This window comes from Musa acuminata, chromosome BXJ3-5 (assembly GCF_036884655.1).
Source record: "Musa acuminata AAA Group cultivar baxijiao chromosome BXJ3-5, Cavendish_Baxijiao_AAA, whole genome shotgun sequence".
Lineage (NCBI taxonomy): Eukaryota > Viridiplantae > Streptophyta > Magnoliopsida > Zingiberales > Musaceae > Musa > Musa acuminata.
The window spans coordinates 9,905,645-9,913,294 of record NC_088353.1 but is presented as its reverse complement, the minus strand read 5'-3'; positions in this window follow the sequence as shown (position 1 = coordinate 9,913,294).

Genomic DNA, 7,650 nt, shown 5'->3' with positions numbered 1-7,650 from the left:
ATGACCAAGGAACGATGCAGGCAGTATGTGGTGCTGTACCTTTGCTACTCAATGGAGTAGACGACAGGGTTGATGGAGAAGACGGTACAATCCCAGAGGCAACCAAATCTATTAGAAAATTACTCCAAGTTGGGGTGAAAACTTCCTGCATTCCAGAAGTTCAATAGCATTGAGAAGGTGAATCACAGTAATTAACTCAACGCAAGGAGTGCAAACACTTCAAGTGCTTCAGAAGTGTGAGCAAAGAGTAGGCGAAGGCCAGTAATCAGCTCGATACATTGAGTACAACCTCGAGGAGGCGGGCGAAGTCAAGTAACCTTTGCCTTCTCAACTCTTAAGAGAATGGGTGAAACCGAGTACCCCAATTTTCTTATCTATCCAACAAAGGAGCTCTGCACAGATTCAAAGACCCTTCGAAGATAATAGAAGACAATAGTTGTCAAATCCTTACCAACGGTGATCAGTGCTACTGAGAGTAGATTGTTCGCTTTATTTCCCAATGAAATGTCAATCGAAAGCGGAAGTGATGTAAATCTACTTGGAAGTGACAACTAAGTGAAAGAAGAGTCAATGGGCAAATTTTGTGGAGGAAGGACCCAAAACTTTAGAAGTTTGCGAGGCGATGCTCATTAAAGCTCCAACAAGCATCCACCCAGGTCAAGTAGTATGAGGTATTTAAGAGACTGGCGTATAGTAAGAATAGTCTTTTCCTTTATATGGAGGATCCACAGGAACCAATAAGGATCAACACAACTCAGCCAACCCCACACTAGAGTCAGAGTCATTGGCAAGTTGAAGCAACATGATGGATCAAAAGTTCAACTACTCAAAAACAGCAGTAGAGAGCAGCTGGGAGCCAAGAGGCGCATTGCAGCTAGAGCAGAAGATTAAAGACTCAGCAAGGGCGAGGAGTTGCAGTGTCGGCAATGGCTTCGACGAGGACGTCGAAGGAATAAGTGGGGGAGAATGTCACGGACAAACTTTGAAACAAGATGTTTGATGTAATGCTTATGTATGTCCGTGTCTTTTGGTATATTCATGTTTTATACAGTATGTAGAGGGACGGTCGAAGGCTTAATAGTCCCAATTTAGTTGGGTTTGGTGGTAGTTTTAGGCTTGTAAATAAATGTTATGTCATGTGGACACTTATGAGAGATTATCGGTCTGTAATGGACTATTTTAACCCTTTGTTGTGCAACTGTTCAGAGCTTATAAAGTCTGTTTGTAACTTGTATTGTATATAAAGTGTTTCCTGGAATGTTTGCTAGTAGATCCCGAGTGAGGCATTCTCTCTAACCCATTTTCTCTTTTGTAGGTCTTAATGGACCATGGGAGGCTTCGGGGAGGCTGACCTTTGCAGACGGACACACAAGGGTGCCGCACGACTTAGGCAAAACCAGTTAAGTCCATGACAGCGTGTACTATAAAGTCAGTCAATTGTGGCTCTTCTTTCGCATCTTCTTCTTCATGTTCAAGGCTCTCTTCTAGATGTTCAATGACCTTTTCTTCTACTAGTTCAATCACAAGAAGTCTCCCTTTTTTACAATGATGCTTGCGGCTCCATGGCTCGTCGCAATGCCAACATAACCCCTCCATAGATCGCTTCCGAAGCTCTTCTCTTGTCAACTTTTTTGGTGATGGGGCTCGGTTGATAGTAGGGGGGTTCAGGGCTTTGGTATTACTGGTTGGGGAGTGACCCTAGTTCTCCGGGCTTCATGGTTCAATTGCTCCTCTTGAAGTCGTGTAAAAGATATGGCTGCCATAAGCGTGTACGGTTATCACGCTTTAACTTCTCCATAGATCTCCGACTTCAAGCCCTCAATAAAAGGTCCCCAATAGCTGTTTTTTAGATCAATCATGAGTTTTATTAGATAACCTTTCAAACCTAGTTTGGTACTCCTGAATGGTGGAGGTTTGTCGGATCTTTGCTAGTTGTTCATCAATGTTCTCGTAATCGGTTGGTCCAAAGCGGATCAGCAATCCTTCTTTGAATTATCACCATAAGAGGACTCCATGAGTGTGTTCAAACTAGTCAAACTATTGTATGACATCCCCTTCAAGATGTATAGCCATAATTTCTACCATAGATGCGTTTGCGATTTTGTGGTATCGAAAATATCGCTCCGCGCGTGAGATCCAACCAATCGAGTCTCCTTCTTCCCATCTAGGGAAGTTCACCCTTATGCTTGGATAAAAGGGATCAGTCACAAAGCCTCCCCTCTCCTGGTAGTCATCTTTTCAGGCAGAGTTCTTTTCTTGATGTAATTTCTTCGGGCTCGGTGGTCAGCCCAAACTTATTTCGGTAAAGAAAGTCCGAATCTTATCCTCCATTCGCATCTTGAAGGCTTCAAATTTAGTATTGATTGCCTCCTCAGATACCATAATATATGCTTCCAAATTTGTAATGCTAAGATCTCTCTTTTGTTGTCAGGTTAAAAACATGTATCAGTTGAGATAAGTGGTGGCCGAAAGGGTTGGTAGATTGGTGTATGTAAGAGCAGAATTGTTGTTGAAGAAAGAACGGTTTCATGATAAAATTTTTAGTAAAAATTGAGAGATTTGAGGAGGGAATTTGACAGTAAAATTTCAATTTAGATAACAACAATGATGATAAATTTGATCAAGAAGTTTTTGGCAGTATAATAGCAAGGAAATTGGTGTAAGTTGCGATAACAGAATTCTCGTTGAAAATTCCAACAGTTTGTGATGAAAATTTACAGCAACACAAGAATATTTTAGAGATGAATTCCTTAAAAGATCAATCTCATATGGAAGCCAATATGATCTATGAAGTGTATAAGAATTTTGGCAGTATAATAGCAAGGAAATTGATGCAAGTTGCGATAGCAGAATTCTCGTCAAAATATTCCAGTAGTTTACGACGAAAATTTACAACACAAGAATATTTAGAGATAAATTCCTTAATAGATCAATCTTAGATGGAAGCCAAGACGATCTATAAAGTGTATAAGAAATTTTGTTCAAAAAAGATAGTAAATAGATTGGTTAAAGGCAACAATATGCTACTGAAATTTTCTACAACAATCCTTCATTCGTAAAGATGATAACTTTTACGACGAAAGGAATTCATAGAACAAGATAGATAAAAGGACTTCTTCTTAGTATTTTTAATGAAAAATTACAGTAACAAAAGATATTGGTGATAGGAGACTACTAGATCTCTGATGCAATTGGAGGTGATAGTAGTAGATTAATTTGATCTACGACGGAAGATGACGGTGGAGATGGCGATATCAAGAGCAATTATAGAAATTACTTAGTTGGTGGTTGGCGATAAGGATGGCAGTAAAAGCAACAAGATCGCTACTCTGATACCAGATGATATAACCCTAGAGGAATTATATGTAGATTGATCTTTGAGGAGGATCAACCCTTGGAATGCTATAGGGGTTCCACCCTCCTAAAAGTCGGCTAAATGACTGCAACTGTAGATAGATCTTATTCCCAAAGAGATGGAGGCTACATGCTTATATAGGGCTCCAAACCCTAGCCCTAAGAGCTGCTTCCTAAGTGAGTTGCCCTTTTTGCTCTCAACCCTAGCCAACCGACCCAATAAAAGGGGGTGATGGCTAGGAATCCCAAAGGCTCAAATATAAACCATAGCCACTCTTCTTTATAGGATAGAGACAACTAGGTGAGGTTTATTATAATCTCATAGGGCTTTTATTAGTTGCTTCTTGGTTGAGTAGGACCTAACCTTGCTCGGGTCCTATCAGATCCTCTATCGATACTCAATAGCTCTCGTAAGGTTGGCTATCACTCCAAATGACCGGCTGCACTAGATATGAAACTTTCAAACCTATAAGTTCAGTATCAAAGAGTGGAGTACTTATACATGACATCCTTGGTGTCTTAAGTCTAAGGACCAGGTACATTATTGGGATGATAGAATTGATGTCCGATAATGAGGTTTCTTCAACCATTCAACATTTTATAAGTGGATCAATTAGTGAACATATTCTCCAATGAGCACTTGCACTGTATCCCTAGTGTCCCCATATGAGCAGCTACGAGACCAGCCTCCTTCATCATATAGACGGGTATACAGTACACTAGTCTCTCTGGTTATCTCGATGTCCATCTCGAGTAACCTATGACCAGTATCATTTAAGGTCCATGTTTAAAGGTGAATCAGTCTCATTATCGTGATTGCATCACGATTTAATTATCATTATACAGATCTATGGACATCACAATATATGTATGCAATAAGCAATATAAAGTGAGAGAATATAATAATAATAATAATAATAATAATAATAATAATAATAATAATAATAATAATAATAATAAAGATTGTGTGCCATGTCACACATGCCATCACTCACATGATTGGCTTGGTGGGCACCTATGACTAGTAGGTGCTATCAGACCTATATGGTTTCTACTCGAGTTTCGCTCTAATCGAATTCTCTCATAGAACTCTTTCTCTCTCAATCCAAATGACCTTAACTGAGGATTTTTCTGAGTAAGAACACATGAGATATTCCTCTTATGACATCGATAGTGGATGATTCTCTATCGATACTCAATAGCCCTTGTAAGGTTGGCTGTCATTCCTAATAATCGGTTATACTAGATCTGGAACTTCCAAACATAAGTTCGGTATCAAAGAGTGGATTATCCATGCAGAACATCCTTGGTGTCTCAAGTTTAAGGACTAAATACACCATTGGGTCGATGGAATCATTGTTTGATAATGAGGTATTATCAACCATCCAACATTCCGTAAGCAGATCAATTAGGGAACTCATTCTCCAAGGAGCACCTGAATTGTATTTCTAGTGTCCCTACACGAGCAGCTATGAGACTAGCTGTTTCCATTATATGGATAGGCATATAGTACACCAGTCTATTCGGTTATTTCGATGTCCCTCTCGAGTAACTTATGATAAGGATTCTTTAAGGTTTGTGTTGAAAGATAAATCAATCTTATTATCGTGATCATGATCCAATTTCGATTGTATAAATCCATGAATATATATATATATACAAAAAGACTACGTATCATGTTACACATGCTATCACTCATATAATTGATTTATAGGACATAACTAGCAAGTGATATGACGATCATGACCATCATGATAACCTCTTGCCACGGTGACGAGGCAAGAAGCCATCGCAACGATGATGCCACCATTGAGGCTCGGCAGGAAACCCTTTCTCTCGTCTCCATTAGCACCCACCTGTTACCGCTTTAGATGGCTAAGGCTTATTATCACATTAGGTTTACTTTCTCTCTAATTTTGATTTTTTATTTTTCTTTCCTACATCCCATACTACTATCATCCCTTGCACAGCCTATCATCAACACTCTTAGTGCTCTCTACCATGATACAGTAGAGTTATAAGAGAAATTGTGGCATGTTTATGTTATGAAGTGTTTACGACACATAGATAGTAAAGTTATATCTACAAAATCATAAAAATTTCGTCAAAGTTCAATAATCTTTGTACTTATTATATTCTAAATTTTAGTAGAAACATGCCTTCAAAAAGCCTAAAAAACTTCAGTGTAAGGATTAACACATTATTCCATTGTAAAACCCCAAAGGTTCAACACACTTTCCAGATCAGTATATATTTGTTCATACATGCTGATTTAACTTGAAGAAGACCTTAGCTGCAGTCGTGCAGGTATGATGTCATGATAGTTGAGATAATAGGTAGAGGGATGGGGTATAATTACACATATAAACTAAGGAAAGATAGAGCATTCTCCAAATGATATGAAGCCCAGAAGCTCACGCCTGCTCGCTCTCGCAGCATCAACTTGCGATCCCCGTACCATCCAACACTGTACACAAGCGTGCCAATAGTGGCAGTGAAAACTACAACGAGGGGAGGGCATCAAGGTCGGTGACAGCGATACATGCAAAGCAAGCTTCCATCGCTGCAGATTCTCTCTCATCTCCATCATCTCAGGATCTTGATCTTGCTTCTTTGAAGAAAGTTCACGAGGGATGCGTGGTTTCTGCGTTTTACAGCGAGAGGACGGTGTGTTCTTACAGTGACGGTAAAAGATGAGCTCGAGGATCTTCATGGTCCCTGCTCTTCGAGAGTTAGGGCCACGGTTACAGCTGGAATGGTACATTTCGATTCAAATGATAGGACCACTGAATGATCATTCCCAGTGCACTGTAGAAGGAGACACGTAAAACACTTGGGTTTTCTTCATCAACCAGTTCTTCTTTTTCTCCCTGGAAGATGTGTGTTCACCAACGATGGAGAAGGGATTAAGTAAATGTATCAGTTTATAGCTACCTTTTTCAATGATTCATTCATAGCTTCACAGCTTTTGAAAGTGGGTGTAGGAACAGGTCATGTGGTTGCACATGACAGTATGGAACCCAGCATGCAGAAGCCACCATTCGCTTGGAGTTCAGAAGGAAGCTTCTCTTTCCAGTTGATGCCCCAGCCAAATCTATAGCATCCAAAGCCTTAAGGTTTCTGCTCCATGCTTTTATAACTCTGCAACCCACGGTTCTTCTCTGGCTCTGCACTAAATATATGCCCATTTGCTCATTCCCTAGTGCATGCACGCGCAGAAGACGACCATCAAAAACCTCAGAACCATCTGCTCTGGCCACTGCACCATTCATTCCCATACATGGCACAGTATTCTGAGCCGGGTCCTACCGAAAGAGATCCGAAGTCAAAAGTTATTCCTTGGGTAGCAGCATGCCCGCTTGTTTTCTTGAGGTGTTGATTAAGTGTCACCAAAGATCCGGGTTTTACTCCTTCCCTGTAAAAACTGTAACCATGGAAGAGAAGGAGGAGGAGGTGAGGAGACATTGGATGACACAAATGGGAAATTAAGATTACCTAGAGCAATATCGAAGTGTCGATGGCCATTGTTGGTCCCCTCCATTGTCATCCTTCATCTTTGAAAAAAGAGGAGGAGGAGGAGGAGGAGGAGGCATTGCTTTTTTACCTTCTGGTTCCTGCGAGAGAGGTTAATGGTGGAGGTGATTATTGCATGTTTCATACGTGGTGACCAACAGTACATGGTCCCTGCTGATTCTTCCGTCGGAAATCTCTCTTTTCCTAAAATTATACAGGCCGGACGCCAAGAGGACTAGTTGTTGTCGGAAAGAAGAAATTGGATCCATAATTCTACCCCTCCCTCCAATGGCACTCCATAAAATCATGACCAGCTTCTTTCACTGCTCGGCCCTTGGCTATGATCACTGCAACACCAAAGCTTTGGTATATTGCGATACGCTTCGGTTCATGAAAGCCGAAGAACAAGCCGAGTTCTTCTGCTTCTGCCACTAGTGCAAAACTTGGTGGACCGATGATGGAGATCCAAATGCTGTGGGTGGAAGGAAGAGCACGGCAGGGAGAGGTAAGAAAATCAATCAAGCGAGAGAGAGGAAAGGGCTATAAATGGGATGGCTCTGCCATTAGTGGTCTCAATCATGCAGTGGTGCTTGTACCTCATCAGTTATTATTGACCACCATGGGTAAAAGAAACTGGTTTTTGGTTGATGCCTTTGCAGCCTTTTCTTCCCCACGCTCGTCATATGGTAGCAGCCTACATAACAGCTGTAGCTGGCTATATTTCCGAGAGAATTTTTTGATTTGCTTTTATCATACATATCAGGGATATTTACAAAGCAACCC